General features: G+C 44.4%; 1 protein-coding gene across 1 annotated transcript in view; it reads right to left on the bottom strand.

Annotated features, from left to right (window-relative positions):
* The window catches only part of Dtnb (dystrobrevin beta), a 185,181-nt gene extending 167,632 nt beyond the window's left edge, over nt 1-17,549 (bottom strand). The window contains 1 exon segment of the mRNA XM_090337586.1: nt 17,359-17,549. The gene's annotated coding sequence lies outside the window, so the exon portion shown is untranslated.
* Nucleotides 17,550-18,552: the final 1,003 nt, after the last annotated feature.

Raw genomic sequence — 18,552 nt, 5'->3', positions numbered from 1 at the left:
GAAGAGCTCCAGGATAACACCCTGGCCCAGACTTCAATTCCCACAACTGACAAAAAAAAAGGGAAGGGGGGAGCCAATTCTTAGGTATAACTCTAGATATTTTATGTACAAGATCAATATAAGAAAAACTATCAAACTCTGGTAAATCAAAATAGAACTAAATAAAGGTAACCCATTCTTCCTTGTTGTTGACTTCCCTAGATCATTTCTATAATTTGGATACAAGTTCTCACCAGAAATGTGTTCTGATGGCTGGGAATGTGGCTAGTGGTAGAGTACTTGCCTAACATGCATGAAGCCCTGGGTTTGATTCCTCAGTATGGCATAAAAATTAAAAACCAGAAGTAGCATTGTACTCAAATAGTTGAGGACAAGCCTTGAACACAAAGAGGCTCAGGGACAGTGCCCAGACCCTGAGTTCAAGCCCCAGGAATAGCCAATAAATAAGTAAATAAGCAAAATGTGTTCTGAAAATAGTTTTATTCTCAGCTTTTTCATTCACTTCATAGAATCTTTTCAGAGCAGTTAATTTTGACAAGGTTCAACTTAGGAATTTTTTTTAGTTTCATGAATTTGATACTTCTAGTATTATATCTAAAAACGTATTTGCTCAGTTTGGTTTGGGGGTTAATGTAGAAGGTTTATTAGAGCGTGGGTATTAGCTAATAAATCAGGAGTTGATATTCAATAGGACACCTGGAGCAGAACTAACTGCTGCTGAGCAACTCTCTTAAGTCTGAAATAGAATGTTTAAATGATGGCCTGTAAGAAATGAGTTGGAAATGCTGGTACTGTTTGGCAAGGTGTTGAGAAAGGAGTCAGAAGCACAACCTCCTCCCCTAAGCTTTACCAGATCCAGATACACTGCACCACCAACTGCTTTAGGTTTGTGGTTTATTAATCTGATGGCTTTCTCTAATCTCTGAAGTCTACTCGTTCCTACATGGTGAACCTGCTATACTATAGATCTACCATCCCTAGAAACTTTTTTTGTGGAGGGCAAAGGCTTCGTACATGCTAGGCAAAGCATTCTACCACGAGGCCACATTCCTAGCCATGCTAGAAACAATATTAAACAATGACTGATGGGGACGTATGTACAGAAGGACTATAGTGCCCTCAGCCCTCTGAAACACATGTTCTGCCCTGTTCCGAAGATTCCCAGTGGGACTGAGCTCCAATTACCACACTGGTAACAAGTGTGACAACAAATGTCTTATTTTCTATCTCCAAGTTTCTATTTCACTTCCTACTCCTCTACAGGTTTACCTAGAATAACCTCAAAAATACAACAGTCATGCTCAAATCCTTTCTAAGGTCAGGTACCGGGGGAATTAAGATATCAAGTCTTTTCATTTCAACCAGCATATAATCCATCTTACATAAAATCCTCCTATAGTCACACATAAACTAAGATTGACTTAAATGATTTCCTAGGCCAGGGCTTTTTGTATCCCAATATACATATCTCTGTAATTACTCTTTTAACAGTTCCGCGTGCAAGAACCTAATCCCTCTACCACAGAGGGATTAGATTTGTCACTCTTAACCTTGAAGACGACCTTGAAGATCAACACTTTCTTCTTCCTTCTACTTGGACTTCTGGCACTCTGCCTTTTCTTAGCCACACAATCTAAAGACAAGCAGTACCTCCCAATTATCCCCTCCACACTCTAACTCAAGTGCTGCCATTTCCTTCCTCACAATCACTCTCATATCCACCCTTTCCCCACTTTCACTGCCAAATCTTTGTCCACATTAATGAACAAATAAAATTCTATGACCTCATGACCTAAGCCCTCTTCACACCCCTTTTCCTGTAGGTCATCCCGCAGACATACAAAGAAATGGATCCACTAGGAATATTTATTTAAACACTGATCTTCAATGGGTCACCTCACTTGGGCAGCAGTTGCTTTCCACCCAACTTAAAGAGTCACACCATATAAAAGAAAAAGCTGGAAGTGGTGCCATGGCTCAAATGGTAGAGTGCTAGCCTGGAGAAAGCCTAAGGACAGTGGACAGGCCCTGAGTTAAAGCCCTAGGACTGGCAAAAAAAAAAAAACTATAGGTGGTTGCTAGATGAGTAGATGGAGCACGGAGGGATTTTCAGGGTGACGCACCTATTGTTAAGAGTGGATTCATGGACTACATCCATCAACAAAGAAAACAATGCTACACACACACACACACACACACACACACGCATCTTACTGCATGCAAATTTTCCCAAATCACAAGATTCCACAACATTCCACTCTGTGACCAATTATATTAGAAACATTTATGTGGAACAACCTCACTACAGAGCACAGGAAAATGGAGAGACAAGGATGGTGGGGGACCAGTTCCTCCAACCTAGGAGATAATTGACTCTAAGCAACACTACACCTAACAATGACAAAACACGCCTTCTTTTCAAGGGCACAGGAAACAAGCACCAAGAAAGCAAACAAACATCATCAAGCTCATAAAAACTGAAATCAGCCAGGCAAGGTGGCTCACGTCTGTAATTCTAGCTACCGAGGAAGTTGAAATCTGAAGATCACAGTTAAAAGCCAGCCGAAGCACTAAAGTCCAAGTCTGTAAGACTCCAATTAACCTCCAGAAAACCAGAAGTGGTGGTAGCCTGGAGCTGAAGAGCTCAGGAACCATACCCAAGCCCTGAATTCAAGTCCCACTACAAAAAAAAAAAAATAGAAGACAGGTAACCTGACCAAAAGACACTTAAAGGATTCACTAAGACACTACTCAAAGAAATGAAAAGCTAGTTCTTTCAGCAACAAAGATCAATGAAAGTGATAAGTAAGATAAAGATTAAAAACAAAGAGGTCTAAGGCAGTCTCCATGGCTCATACCTGTAATCCCCGCTCATACCTGTAATCTCAGCTACTCAGGAGGCTGAGATCTGAGGATCATGGTTCAAAGCCAGCCCAGGCACAAAAGAACCTGAGATTCTTATCTCCAATTAACCTCTGGAAAACAGGAAGGGGGGCTGTGACAAAAGGGGTAGGGTAGTAGTACTGAGTTGAAGAGCTCAGGGACAGTGCCCAGGCCCAGAGTTCAAGCCCAATAACCTCCTCCCCACCCCACCCCCCCAAAAAACCCCAGAAGTCTAAATTGCTAATTTCACCACTGAAAGAGTTTATTAGTACAGAACCCACTAACATCCTAAGATATACAACGGAAAAATCCTATCAACAGCCATAAATATGCTAAGTTAGATGAAACTAACCAATTGTTCAAAAAAAAACCCAAAATTACCAGAACTTGATAACTAAAATGTAACCATAACATTTTAATTTGGGCCATGACTGTGAGATTGCACTAAAGGCCTAGCACTTTATAGGCAAATGCTCTATCACTTGCCCAGCCCCCTTTGCTCTGGTTATTTTTGGCAGTCTGGCTTTTTGCCCTGACTGACCTCAAATCATGATCCTCTTGATCTTTGCCTCTTGAGTAGCTAGAAGTACAGAGATGAGACAGCAATACTGGGTGACCCTATAGCTATTAAGCAGATTGAATTTATCATTTTTTTGAGTATCTAGACTCAAAGCTCTAAGATCTCTTTCAGAAAATGACCATACACCACCGCATAGCAAAATCAAACAAAAGCAGCACACACACAAAAAAGAAATCTACTAAACCAGTGTTACAAACACAGGTAGGTGTATGAGATCTAAACAGAATATTAGCAAATCAAATCCATGAATGTACCACAAGGCACAGCATATATAGTAAGTATTAGCACAAGGATATGAAATAAATTAATATATGGTGCATATATTTTTAACAAATGTGCCAAGATTCAGTTAACAGAGTAGTTTTTCAGGGTAGGGAGTTTGGCCTAGTGATAGAGTTGCTTGCCTCGCATGAATGAAGACCTGAGTTCCATTCCTCAGTACCACATACATAGAAAAAGCCAGAAGTGGTACTGCGGTAGAGCACTACCCTTGAGAAAGCCCAAGGACAGTGGTCAGGCCCTGAGTTCAAGCCCCAGAACTGTCCAAAAAAACAAAAAAAAAGTAGTTTTTCAAAAACCTGTGTTAATGGGACCAGGAGTTTAGCCTAGTGGTAGAGTGCTTGCCTAGCATACACAAAGACCTGAGTTCAATTCCTCGGTACCACATACATACAAAAAAAAGCCAGAAATGGTGCTATGGCTCAAGTGGTAGAGCTCTAGCCTTGAGAAATCCCAAGAACAGTGCCCTGGCCCTGAGTTCAAGGCCCAGGACTGGCAAAAAACAAAAACAAAAAAACTGTGTTGTTATATTTTCTTATCAACTGTGGAAAAAAATACATATATAATGGAATACTACTCAAACATAAAAAGGAATAAAGTATCAATGCATGCCACAATAAGGATGAACTGTAAGAATTCTGTGATAAATGGAAGAAATCACAAAAGGTCACATATCATGCTCCTGTCATCCACCTATGGTGGGAAGCAAAAGCAGGAGGATTGCAATCCAGGCCAGTCCACGCAAAAAGTAAGACCCTACCTCAAAAACAACCAATGCATTAAAAAAAAAAACACTAGCTAAGTGTCTGCCTAGCAAGCACAAGACCTTGAATTAAAAACCCAGTACCAAATATGATGCAAAAATCAGTGCTAATAAAATATTTCAATTAAAAGATAAAAAACAAAAAACAGTACTTGGGAGGCCAGGAGTTTGGCCTAGTGGTAGAGTGCTTGCCTAGCATGCAGAAAGATCCAGGTTCGATTCCTCGGTACCACAAAAATAGAAAAGCCAGAAGTGGTGCTGTGGCTAGAGTGGCAGAGCATTAGCCTTGAAGAAAAAGCCCAAGGACTGTGCTCAGGCCCTGAGTTCAAGTCCCAGGACTGGCAAAAAAAAAAAAAAGCCATGGGGTGAGAGTGTGGCCTAGTGGTAGAGTGCTTGCATAGCATGCACGAAGACTAGGGTTCAATTCCTCAGTACCACATACAAAAAAGCCAGAAATGGTGCTGTGGCTCAAGTGGAAGAGCCCTTTCCTTAAGGAAAAAGCCCCAGGACAGTGCTCAGGCCCTGAGTCCAAGCACCAGGACTGGCAAAGAAAAGAAAAGTCATATAGGGGATGTGGGGGGAGGGAAATGGGGACCAAGACATGAGAAAGGGTATCAATGTTTGTGAAGTAATGCACCTTCTATCTGATGAATATAATGTAACCCTTCTATTAATTACAATAAAAAATATATGAAAAAAAAGTCATATAAGGCTGGGAGTTTGGACTAGTGGTAAAATGCTTGCCTAGCATGCACGAAGACCCGGGTTCAATTCCTCAGTACCACATACATACAAAAAAACCAGAAGTGGTGCTGTGGCTCAAGTGGCAGAGCATTAGCCTTGAGGAAAAAGCCAAAGGACAGTGCTCAGGCCCTGAGTTCAAGACCTAGAAGTGGCAAAAAAAAAAAAAGTCATATATTTAACAATCCTATATATATATAAACCCAGAACAGGCATATCTATAGCAACCAAAAATATAAATCACTAGTTCCCAGGAGGTTACTACTGAGTACAGAGTTACTTTTTTGAGGTGATGAAAATGTTACAAAATTATGTAATAGTAGTGCTTAGAGAGCTATAAAACAAGGAATTGCATGGTAAAATAAATGCTATACAAATTTCATCCTCAAGCAGAAAAGGTATCTTACTGCAGGTAAGACTTCAGGGACTTTTCATCAAACATCATGCTGCTAAGTCATCTGCTTGTACCCTATTGCTGCCCATTCATTGTGACTGCTGTAAACTACCTTTCAATCATCTACTCTGCTGCTGATGCAATCTGGGTAGCTTCCAGGTAGTAGACTTTGTTTTGTTTCTTCAGACTAGGAATGAGGCTTATACAAACACTTTTCTACTTGTCACGTGTTGTATTGGGGCAGCAGTTTGTCTTTGGACTACAACCAGAAGAAGAACTGCAGGTCTGTTTTTTCAAAGTTCATCTAAATCGCTGCTGTCAGGGACACTGCAGAGCTCCTGAGGGGGCTTAAGTCCCCCACAACACTTGCCACAGCATTTTGCAAATTCCACAAGTATTGGATATCATCTCACTGTGGTCTTGACTTGTATTTTTTCAATTCCTAGAGACAATGTGCTTTCTTCTATGGAAGTACCTATTTATGGCTTTGCAGTAAGATTTTTGTTACAGTTTGCAGTAATCACAGTACTCATTTTTTTGTGGGTCTCAGCCTGGGCACTGGCCCTGAGCTCTTCAGCTCAAGGCTACCCACCCTACCCTTGAGCCAAGCCCCATTACCCCCTTTCTGGAGTTTAACTGAAGATAAGAGTCTCAAGTCCTTTTGTGCCTGTGCTAGCCACAAATGCTAGGCTTATAAGGCTTTTTGGTCTCTGTTTGTTTTTTTTAAAAAACTACTGAGAGTTTGGCTTTGTGGTAGAGTGCTAGCTTAGCATGCACGAAGACCTGGTTCAATTCCTCCATACCACATACATAGAAAATAGCCGTAAATGGTGCTGAGGCTCAAGTGGTAGAGCTCTAGCCTTGAGAAAGTCCAAGGACAGTGCTCAGGCCCTGAGCTCAAGCCCAGAACTGGCAAAAAAAAAAAAAAAAAAAAAAAACTCTGCATATTATGGCCGACAGTTTGGCCTAGTGGTAGAGTGCTTGCCTAGCATTCATGAAGACCAGGGTTCAATTCCTCCGTACCACACACATAGAACAAAGCAGGTAGTGGTGCTGTGGCTCAAGTGGCAGAGTTCTACCCTTGAGAAATCCCAAGGACAATACTTAGACCCTGAGGTTCAAGCCTCAGGACTGGCAAAAAAAAAAAGCCTGTATATTAGTTGATCGGATGATCACTTATGGCATCTGCACTTGTCTGGAAAAGCTCATAAATAATGGAAGTTTCCACTCTGCCTTTCTTGCTCTTCAAATGTGTTTATATTACACCTCACTTCTCAGTCAACCCTGAAGCTTCACCGTCCAGCTTCTTTGTGGCTACCTTGTTATTTATTTAGCAAGAATCATTCTTTCAGATCAGATATATAATCTGAAAAAACACTAGGCCAGGTGTGGTGAGCTGTAACCTATTCTGGCACAGAGTAGGCAGGTGCCTAGCTGACTGCACAAGGCATACAGATGAAGTGTAACATCGGGATCAAATAGCAGGAAATCTTAGTCACCATTTTTTTCTTTGCCTAAAGGTACATTCTGCATGCTTCTCATTTCTATTTTTGTTTTAATTTTTGCCAGTTCTGGGGCTTGAACTCAGGGCCTGAGCACTGTCCTTGGGATTTCTTCAAGGCTAGAGCTCTACCATTTGAGCCACAGCACCACTTCCACCTTTTTCTATGTATTTAGTCACAAGAAATTGAACCCAGACCTTCATGTATGCTAGGCAAGCCCCACACTTCCTCCGCCCCTCCCCCCACATCTGTTGTGGGGCTTGAACTCTGGGCCTGGGCATTGTCCCTGAGCTCTTCAACTCAAGGTTAAGGCTCTAGCACTCAAGCCGCAGCACCACTTCCAGTTTTCTGGTGGTTAAGTGGAGATAAGAGTCTCATGGACTTTTTGTGTCCAGGCTGGCTTTGACCCAGCCTCCTGAGTAGCTAGGATTATAGGTGTGAGCCACCAGCACCCAGTTTCCATGCTCCTCATTTTTAAGACTACTACTTTAAATACACACACACACACACACACACAAATGAGAAGATAGGACTATATCAGACATAACGACTAAAGCAGGATTATAGAAATAAGAACTATATAGCAGCCAGGCATGGTAGTCTGCATCTGTAATTCCAGCTACTTGGGAGGTGGAGATAAGGAGGATCACAGTTCAAAGCCAGCCTGGACAATAAATTTAGCAAGACTCCATTTCAATCAACAAGGCAGGTGTAGTCCACACATGTCATCTCAGATACACAGGGGACTATAGATAAAGTGATCATTGCCCAAAGATGGTCTCAGACAAAAAATAAATAAATAAATTTTAAATGTATAAATATATATATATATATGAAAGTCTGTCCAAAAAATAACTAAAGCAAAGAAAGGGCTAAAGTATGGTTCAAATGGTAGAGCACCCACCTAGCCAATGACAGGCAATGAATATAAGCACTATACAACTGAGGGGGGGGGAGGGAGGAAAAAATAAGGAAATTTAACCTACAGCTATGGAACTAGCCACACTACACCTGGCCCAAAATTAACCTAATAAATGTCAGTTATCAATACTGATACTATCAGACACCATTTGATTACAGTGTACTACTTCAGTTATAGTGAGGCTCAATTTTAAAGATATTTGGTGAAAACTGGATTATCACAGCAGTTTATTCTTTTTATCTTTTTTTAACCAGTCCTGGGTCTTGAACTTAGGGCCTAACCACTGTCCTTGGGCTTTCTCAAGGCTAGAGCTCTACCACTTGAGCCACAGCACCATTACCAGCTTTTTTCTATGTATGTGGTACTGAAAAATGGAACCTGGGTCTTCATGCATGCTAGGCAAGGACTCTACCACTAGGCCAAACTCCCAGGCCTCTCTCTCTCTCTCTCTTCTTTCCCTTCCTTCCTTTCTTTCCCCACCCCAACCTCCCTCTCCCCCCAGCTCTTCTTGGCTTGAATGCAAGGCCTTATACTCTTGCTTGACTTCTTCACTAAAGGCTGATACTCTATCAGTGAGTCACAGCTCCACTTTTGTTTTTTTGGTGTTTAATTGGTGGTAAGATTCTCACAGGATTTTCCTGCCCAGGCTTTGAGCTGTGGTCCTCAAGCCTCAGTCTCCTAAATAGCCAGGATTACAGACAAGAGCCACGGTTACACAACTAGCAATTTATTCTTGTTTTTATTTATATACAGTGTTATGTGAAAATTCAAATCCAAAATATGTTTTCTTTAAAAGCTTTTTTTGTTAGAAATAATTCACAAGTAAATTCTAGTTTTTCCAGCACAGAAAGATGTGTTTTACTTCCAACATTCTAAACATAAAAATAATGGTAATTTAAAAAAATATCCCCAAATTCCCTTGATAAAATTCAATACTCAATATTTGCCTAGCATGCACGAAGACCCGGGTTCGATTCCTCGGTACCACATACTTAGAAAAAGCCGGAAGTGGTGCTAAGGCTCAAGTGGTAGAGCTCTAGCCTTGAGAAAAATCCAAGGACAGTGCTCAGGCCCTGAGCTTAAGCCCAGGACTGGCAAAAAAAAAAAAAAAAAAAATTCAATATTCAATAAAAAAAAAAAAAAACACAAGCTGATGGGCCAGGAGTTTGGCCTTGTGGTACAGTGCTTGCCTAACATACATGAAGACCCGGGTCGGGCTCGATTCCACAGTACTACATGCAAAGAAAAAGCTGGAAGCAGAGCTGTGGCTTAAGTGGTAGAGCTCTAGCCTTAAAAAAGTGCAAGGACAGTGCTCGGGCCCTGAGCTCAAGCTCAGGACTGGCAAAAAAGAAAAGAAAAGAAAAGAAAAGAAAAAGAAAGTCCAAGGACATCATTCAAGTTCTGAGTTCAAGCCCCAGGACTGCCAAAACAAACAAAAAAAAACTTCCTTCAATTGACAAAAGACATCTACCAGAAACCTTCAGGAAGCATTATATCTACTAGTAAAACACTGGAAGCATTTCCACTCAGGGAAAGATTAAAATGCTATGATAATCACTGGCTGGCCAATGCAACAGGGAGGAAAACGTGGTAGAGAGTTGAAAGTTGGGCCGGAAGTTTGGCCTAGTGGTGGAATGCTTGCCTAGCATGCATGAAGACCGGGTTCGATTCCTCAGTACCACATACATAGAAAAAAGCCGAAAGTGGTGCTGAGGCTCAAGTGGTAGAGCTCTAGCCTTGAGAAAGTTCAAGGACAGTGCTCAGGCCCTGAGCTCAAGCCCAGGACTGGCAAAAAAAAAAAAAGTTAAAAGTTGAAAAAGGAACCTCTTCAACTAAAGTCCTTTAGTCAGCGTAGTCAGGAAGCAGATACTTTGAGGCATCCCTGGACATGTCAGTGGAAAGACTTTTTCCCCACTCTGGTACAATGGAAGTGGCATTTAACAAAGCAGTTTATGAATACAATGCATCTTGATCAGTGGGGGCACCTTCAACGTTCTCACTGCCTGTACTGTTATTGTTAAGGTTATGTACACAAGGGTGACCGGTTCATAAATCATCAACAAGTATACTTTCTTTTTCACTCCTTTGGAATTGAACCTGGATCTTCGTGCATGGTAGGCAAGCATTCTACCACTATGCCAAACTCCGGGCCCTGGAAAGACATTTTAAGCTAAAACCCAGATGTAATGCCCAAAAACAAGATAAACCCCATCTGAATCAGATTAAGAACAGGTTCACAAATTTGAACAGGATGAAGCTATAAGCTTGCTGGATTCCAAGTTTAGAACCACTTGTATTCATCAGTTCTTTCTGTGGGGCAATAATACCACAAAACAAAGGAGTATACAGAAGCAGAGATTCCTGAGCCAGACTTGCTGCTGAAGGCCAGACATGAGGCTGCAGCTGAAAGCAAGCAGCTACCAGTCTCTGCCTAGAATGACAGTTATGTAATGCGTTTGGAGGAGTGGGAAGATAGGCTCATAACCAAGAAGTGAACCTAGAAGCACAGTCTGTGCTAAGGTCTAAAATAACCCAACGATCTGCAAAAACCAGCTCCCAGCCCAGTATTATCATCTCTGACTCAAGACTGGGGTCTCACAGGTTAGTGAAACACCTGTAATACCTCCACATACAGAAGGTGAGCACAGACATAGGAAGCAAAGTCAGAAGCTAGCACTGGTAACCCTGCCTACCTGAGAGACTGAAATTGGGAGGATCATCATTTAAGGCCAGTCCAAACAAAAGAAAGTACTCAACTCAGAGCTGGGTATGGTGATACACACCTACCATTCTGGCCACAAAATGAAGCCTAAATTAAATGGATCACACACTACACACATGCCCAGGCAAGAAGCAAGACCTTAGCTCAAAAACAGTAAGAAAGCCAGGCAGGTGGCTCACGCCTATAATCCTAGCTACTCAGGAAGCTGAATCTGAGGATCAAGGTTCAAATCCAGCAGAAAAGCACCTGAGACTCTTATCTCCAATTCACCTCTAGAAAATGGGAAGTGGGGCTTGGCTCATGGGTAGGGTGGTAGCCTTAGAGCAGAATAGCTCAGGGACAATGCCCAGGCCCAAAGATAGGGTGGTAGCCTTGAGCTGAAGAGCTCAGGGGCAGCGTCCAGGCCTAGTTCAAGCCCCATAACCCACAAACAAACAAACAAACAACAACAACAACAAAAAGTTAAGAAAACACGAGCCAGAGGAATGACAGACTCAACAATGTAGCACCTGCCAAGCAAGTTCAATGCCCTGTGCTCAAACCCCAGAATTATCAAAAATAAATCAACCAAAAGTACAAGTACATGCCTAAAATCCTAGCTATTCAGGAGGCTGAGATCTAATAAGCTCAGTTCAAAGCCAGCTCGGGCAGGAAAGACTGTGAGGCTCTCATCCCCAGTGAACTACTCAGAAAAAGCCAAGTGGCACTGTGGCTCAAGTGGTAGAATGCTAGCTTGAGCACAAAGAGGCTCATGGACAGCATCCATGTCCTGAGTTAAAGCCCCAGAACGGCCAAAAAAAAAAAAAAAAAGTACACTCGGGTGAGCCTTTAAATCAAAACTTCAAACATATAAAGGGCTACAATACTAAGAAAGGCAGCCAAAACTGCAACAGTTGAATATGAATTCATTCCAAATAAACTGTTTGTGAACAGTTTGATAGACTTATTTTATAAGTATATTTAGAGTACTTGGACACAAATCCCAAAAACCACTGAGAATGTCTAGGCAGCTAAACATATTTTTGCCATATGATTTGGCATTGTGCTCCTAGGTATTTACCCCTAGTAAGTTAAAAATGTCTACTTAAAAAAAAAACCCGCACACAGAAGAAGATTATAGCAGCTTAATTCTGAATTGCCAAAAACTAGAAGCAACCAACATGTCTTTTAATAAGTGAATGAACAAACTGGTACTTCTATACAATGGATTATTATTCAATGCTAAAAAGAAATAAGCTGTCAGAGCCTTGAGCTGAAGAGCTCAGGGACAGTACCCAGGCCCAGAGTTCAAGCCCCATGACCCACAAAAAAAGAAAGAAAGAAAAAAAGAAAGAAAGAAAGATAGATAGACAGAGATAGACAGAGAGACAGAGAGAGAGACAGAGAGAGACAGACAGAGAGAGAGAAAGAGACAGAGACAGAGAGAGAGAGAGAGAGAGAGAGAGAGAGAGAGAGAGAGAGAGAGAGAGAGAAAAGCTACCAGTGAAGGGATTGGGAGATTAAGATGCACTGTATTTATAAACTGACATTCTGAATGGTAACCCCTTTGTACAACTACTTAAAGATAATTTAAAAAGGCAAGAAGAAATGGGGCCAGGAGCGTGGCCTAGTGGTAAAGTGCTCACCTAGCATGCACAAAGCCCTAGGTTCGATTTGTCAGTACCACATACTCAGAAAAAAGCCAGAAGTGGTGCTGTGGTTCAACTGGCAGAGCACTAGCCTTGAACAAAAGTGTCCATGGACAGTGCCTAGGCCTTGAGTTCAAGCCTCAGGACTGGCAAAAGAAGAGGAGGAGGAAAGAGGAGAAACAGAAGAAGAGAGAGGAGGAGAAAGAAGAAGGTGGAAGGGGGAAGAAAAGGATGAAAAGGAAAAAGAAATGTACTTCAAAGAAGTAAGGAAAAAGAAATGAGTTATCCAACCATAAACATAAACCTTAAATGTACATCACTAACTAAGGGAAAAGCAGCCAGAATGGACAAGAATACATAATTCTTACCCTGAGCTCCTGGGCCTCAAATTCAGGGCCCGGGCACTGTCCGTGGGTTTTCTCAAGTCTAGAGCTCTACCACTTGGGCCACAGCACCACTTCTGGCTTTTTTATGTATGTGGTATGGAGGAATTGAACCTAGGTCTTCGTGCATGCAAGCACGAAGTGGTAGGCAAGCACTCAAACAATAAGGCCAAAGTCCCAGCCTCAGAACATTTATTTTTAAACACATATACACACAAATAAGCCACTTAAGAGAAGTTTTTCATGGATATGATACTAAAACTTTTATCCAGCAAAACACAGTGTTAAGAAAAGGGAAAGGAACTGCCTAGGGCCAGTGGGACGCATTTGCAACATGTACACCTACCAAAGAATTAGCATCCAAAGCAACTGGTTCCTCACTAAGGGAAAGACACACAAACCATGACTGAAGTTTATGTTCAGCAGTAAAAAGTAAATGGACCCTATCTTCAGACAGATATAGTTAAATCTTCAATTATAATTTTAAAATGTGCACCCCTCTGATCCAGCAATGCTACTTCTCATTCACTGAGCAATGAGCATTAGTAAGAAGAGAATTAGATAAACTACAATATGGTAATAATATATACTCCATGGGAAATTGTGACGATGACTCAAGTAGATCCCATGTGTCAATATAAAAAGATCTCAAGAAGACAGTGAATGAAAACGAAGCCAGTTGATGTAGTTTACTTGTATGTATGAAAATACAACAATGAAGCCTGTTACTTGTTTTAAAGAAGGGGAAGAGTGGGAATAACAGAAAGGGTAAAACTAATCCTGATACCTTGTATTCATGTATGGAAATGATGGAAATATTACACTGAGGGGATGGGAGTTTGGTCTAGTGGTAGAGTGCTTGCCTAGCATGCACCAAGACCAGGGTTTGATTCCTTGGTACCACAAGGAAAAGGCCAGGAGTCGTGTTGTGGGTCAAGTTCTAGCCTTGAGAAAGCCCAAGGATAGTGCTCAGGCCCTGCGTTCAAGTCCCAGGACTGGCCAAAAAAAAAAAAGAAGTTATGTTAGAAGAGGGTAAATGAGAATGAAGCCAGTTGATGTAGTTTATTTGTATGTATGAAAATAGAACAATGAAACCTGTTAAATTAAGAAGGGAAGAGTGGGGGAATAATAGAGATAAGAGAGAGAATTAGACTAATCCTGATACATGATTGTATCATGTATGGAACTATCACAATGACAGACCAGGAGTTTGGCCTAGTGATAGAGTGCTTCGAAGACCTGGGTTCAATTCCTCCCAAACACACAGAAAAAGCCAGGAGTGGTGCTGTGGGTTCTGGCCTTGAGAAAAACACAAGGACAGTGCTCAGGCCCTGAGCTCAAGCGCAGGAGTGGCAAAAAAAAAAGAAAAAGAAAGAAAAGGAAACATCACAATTAAGCCCCTTTAGAAGGATGGTACTGAACAAGATATATCTTAAAAATAGATATGTTAAATGGAATCTTTTTTGTACAATTACTTGAAAATACAAATAAAGAGAAAAAAACTGCCTTGTACAACCAATGTATGTAAAATGATACAACTAAAAAATTTGTTAGGAACAAATTGCAGACTGTATGGTGTAAGTAATATAATGGGATATTAGTGTTTTTTATTCTGCATTACCTATGTATAAAGGAAGCTCTGCAAGCCAGGTGCAGTGGCTCACACCTGTAATCCTAGCTACTCAGGAGGCTAAGATCTGAGGATCAAGGTTCAAAGCCAGCCTGGGCACAAAAGAACCTGAGACTCTCTGTCTCCAATTAACCCCTAGAAAACGGGAAGTGAGGCTTGGCTCAAGGGCAGAGCGGTAGCCTTGAGCTGAAGAGCTTAGGGACAATGGCCAGGCCCAGGGGTAGAGTGGTAGCCTTGAGCTGAAGAGTTCAGGGACAGCACCCAAGCCAAGTTCAAGCCCCAAGACTCACCAAAAAAAAAAAAAAAAAAAAAAAAAAAACTCTGCAAAGGATATAACAGACAGCTAACTGCAGTTTCTATAGACAAGGAAGATCAAGGAGGCTTGTAGTTTGGTTGAGTATTTTACAAACAAGTGTGATTCCAAGCCACATAGACTAAGTTACAGGAACCACAGGCACCGGACACCATTGCAAACCACACACCACCACTCTGAAGCTTATATAGCTAGAAATAACTAAGAGAGGAGATGGGGGCAGTCCAGGGAACTTTCCTGTGATACAAGTTTCTACTTGGTGCCTGGGATAGTAGTAACAAAGTATATACATTTTTCAAAACATGAAACTCTACTGGGAAATCCGTGTGGGTTTTATCATATATAAACCATATTGTCAATTTTTGAAATAAATATCTAAACTATTATTGAAGAGCCTCAAACAAGGCACCTAAGATTTCAGACCCCAGACACCCAGAAAAACATGAACTACTAGACACACAATGGTTATACCTTAAATCAAAGTATTCAAAAGAATCTGTGTGTGTATGTGTGTGTTTTAGTCCAAGATGAGGGCCTCAAACCCAGTACCTGACACTTTCTATCACTGGCCAATTAATCATCAGAAAACCAAAAATGGAGCTGTGGTGCTATTCTTGAGCAAAAAAAAAAAAAAAAAAAAAAAGCTCAAGAACAGTGCCCTGGCCCTGCATTCAAGCCTTATAACCAACAACAAGAGGGAATCCTAAATCTAATTTCTAATGCTCTAAGTATAATTTCTAACTATAAGTTGACATTGTTTCAGGCAAAATTTAGTAGAACTCAAAAACTTTGCCAGCAGTATCTTCTGTTCACAATCCCCTTCTAAGGTAATTCAACTTATGTCTGATAAAAATCCTCAGAGAACTCATAAAAGGTCAAGTTTTAATTTGGCAGACAAAGTAACCCAACAGGCACTGCAACCAAGGGAACACAACAGCATGGAAAGTCCAACCAAGGTAGAGGACAGGTAGAATTCCAGCCCTTTCAGAAGCTCAGAGACACAAACATTATCTTGCTACAAACCTAAGATCCAAGATCTGGAATAAAAATGGAAAAGAAAAAAAAAAGTCTTCTCTAGGCATTCTAGGCAAAAGCACTCTTCTCAGTGAAATAACAATGAAAGAAAGAGCAGGTGCTAGTGGCTGGTGCTTGCGATCCTAGATACTCAGGGGGCTGAGATCTGAGGATCACAGGTCAAAGCCAGCCCTGGCAGGAAAGTCGGTGAGACGCTTACCTCCAATTAACCACCAGAAAACCAGAAGTGGTGCTGTGGCTCAAGTGATAGAGCCCTATAGCCTTGAACTGAAGAGCCCAGGGACGGTGCCCAGTTCAAACCCATGCCCGATTAAAAACAAAAACAAAAACACAATGAGAGAGAGAAGGGCCAGAACAGCATGGCTGCTTGTCAGCAACCCAATACGCAAGCTCTTGACAGCTAACTCCCAAGAAAGCTTTGAAAGTTGAAGGTATTGCTTTAACATGCCTAATCCTAAAACCCTGGATTACCTTGCAAGAGTCACTGAGGAACAGGGGAAGTCCATCCACCATTCCAATCGTAGAGACTGATGGATAGCGATCAGTAAAAATGTAGCTTCAGGCATTCATTCGCGGAATAATGCACCGCTGCTGGGAGTTAGGCCGCCTGCTGAGGATTTCGCAGTGAACAGACTTGATTCTTGCTGGGGAGGAACCTTTACATGTCACTAGGACAATCCCTCAAAAACTCCCAAATTCCACCTATAATCTTTCTTCTGACCTTCCGGGTTTATCCGTAAACCAAGCAACTTACAACTTCCCAATACTAGAAAACCATGAAGGAGACACCTGGATAACGCATGAGAGGCAACCTTTAATGCTGTCTTGTATTTTGCATGCAGGCCAACCCAGCCAAACTGCCAGCATTTCCACAGTAAATTACGGTGGTGGTTGATGATAGGTCCTGGTCCCAGGGTTGACCGCGGTTCTCGAAGCACCTCAGTGAATCAATAAAGGTTTGCTGAGCATGCTGGAAGGACTCCCTAATCCCAAGGCCTGGCCCAGGAACTTCGCCCTAATCATTCATCCCTCAGCTGCATCCTCCCTCACCTCCGGACACCCTGCTTTGCGAGGGTGACCTGGGTGGGCAGGTTCGCCGTCAGGAGCCCCAGGACCCCTTGCTTGGGGGTGATATGCAATCACTTCCCTTCCTCTGCCAGGGCCTGCCTGCCCGCCTCACCTGCCCTCTGCCAGGACCTGCCTCGTTCGCCCCTAACACAGAACCTCCTTCCTCCCCGCGAGCGCACACAGGCAGCATCTGCCAGGGGCCCGCGCCCCTGCCCCGCCGTGCCCCGGACGCCCGAGGACCCCCCCCCCGCGCACGCTCCCGCCAGGACGCGGAGCCCCGAGCGCCGCCTGGGCTCCCCCGAACCCCGTCGGCTGGCGACTCCAGGGCCGCACGCGGGTAGCGACCCCCGCTCCCCGCGCGCCATCCCCGCTTCCCTTGGCCCCACACCCCGCAGGCTCCCGCGGCCCGGGGTGGGGGGAGCAGCGCGGGCCCCGTTCCCGCTCCCCGAGGGCGGGAGGCTCCAGCCCCGCTCTCCGCTCCCCCGCAGCCCCGGCGGCCCCCGCGGGCTCCCCACCTGGCTCTCTTCCCGGCCCCAGCCGGGGGCGTCGGGAAGGTCTCCGGCGGCCGCAGCCTCTCCGCCTCCTCCCGGCCCGGCCCCCTCGGCTGAGGCGGCGGCGGCGGCGGCGGCGCCCGCTCAGGCCCAGGAGCCGCCCCCGCGGCGAAGGTTCCCAGCGCTCCGCTCGCCCCGCTTCCCGGCCGGCACGCGCGGCGAGCCCGCCCCCGGCGCGGGCAGGAGGGCGCGAGGGCGGCGGAGGGCGCGGGCGGGGCGGGCGCGCACGGGAGCGCGCGGCTGGGGCGGGGCTTCCGCCGGGGCGGGGGCGGGGCGGGGGCAGGGGAGGGGGCGGGCCGAGTACCCTCCTGGCCCCACCCCCAGGCCTAAGCTGGCCCCACCCCGGCTCGCCCACCGGCTCCTGGCGCGCGCCGGAGTCGCCCCCTCCGGGCCTCTGCGGCTCTCCAAACACCTTTGGCGGAGGCGCAACTCCACTCCACAGGTATCCGCTGGAGTGGATGCTCGGCCCCGCACGCCACAGGGCAAAGAATGCCAAGAAACACCCCGCAGACCTTTCCCGTGCGCCCCGAGCGCGGGATCCTGCCCTGGGTCCAGGTTGACCGGGCAAGCGCGCTTCACACGGACTCTGCGCCAGCGGGTCGCCTGGGCCAGGCGCCGTGGGAGCGCACGGTCCCGGCCGCCGGGGACCCCTGCCGCCCTTGAAGAGCTCCTGACTGGGGTGGGGGGCGCAGCAGCCCGGCGGACAGTCAAGTCCACCGCCGGCGCGAAGCCAAGCCGCTGCCTGCTGGATGCTGCGCGGAGATTAAGAGATTACTCCCGCCAGGACACGCGGAGGGGCGCCTGGGTGGGGGCGCATTTGCATTCAGCTTCCAAGGAGGAAAGAAAATAAAAAAAAGTCCTAGGAGAAAAACGACTTGGACAGAAGCGCCAGGGATGGCCAAAGTTTAGCAGCTCGGCCCCTGTACAGAACGTTCTGCCTGTTCAATTTTTATAGACTCCTTTCCAGACCGTGTGAAACCCAGGACATGGTGCCACTTGGCTTACAGGATCACTTTTTCAAGATTCTTAGAGAATCAAAACGGCACCATCCCGGAGGACTCTTGGTGCACCACTGAAGCGCAGGTAAACAGGTAATGCCGCCACAGTCTTTGCTCTTTGAGTCTGCTTTTCACAGCTTTTTAGCACCTTATGGTAAGG

Source organism: Megascapheus bottae, chromosome 7, assembly GCF_031878675.1.
Source record: "Megascapheus bottae isolate mThoBot1 chromosome 7, mThoBot2.hap1, whole genome shotgun sequence".
NCBI classification, from domain to species: domain Eukaryota; kingdom Metazoa; phylum Chordata; class Mammalia; order Rodentia; family Geomyidae; genus Megascapheus; species Megascapheus bottae.
This window is presented reverse-complemented; position numbering and strand designations above follow the sequence as displayed.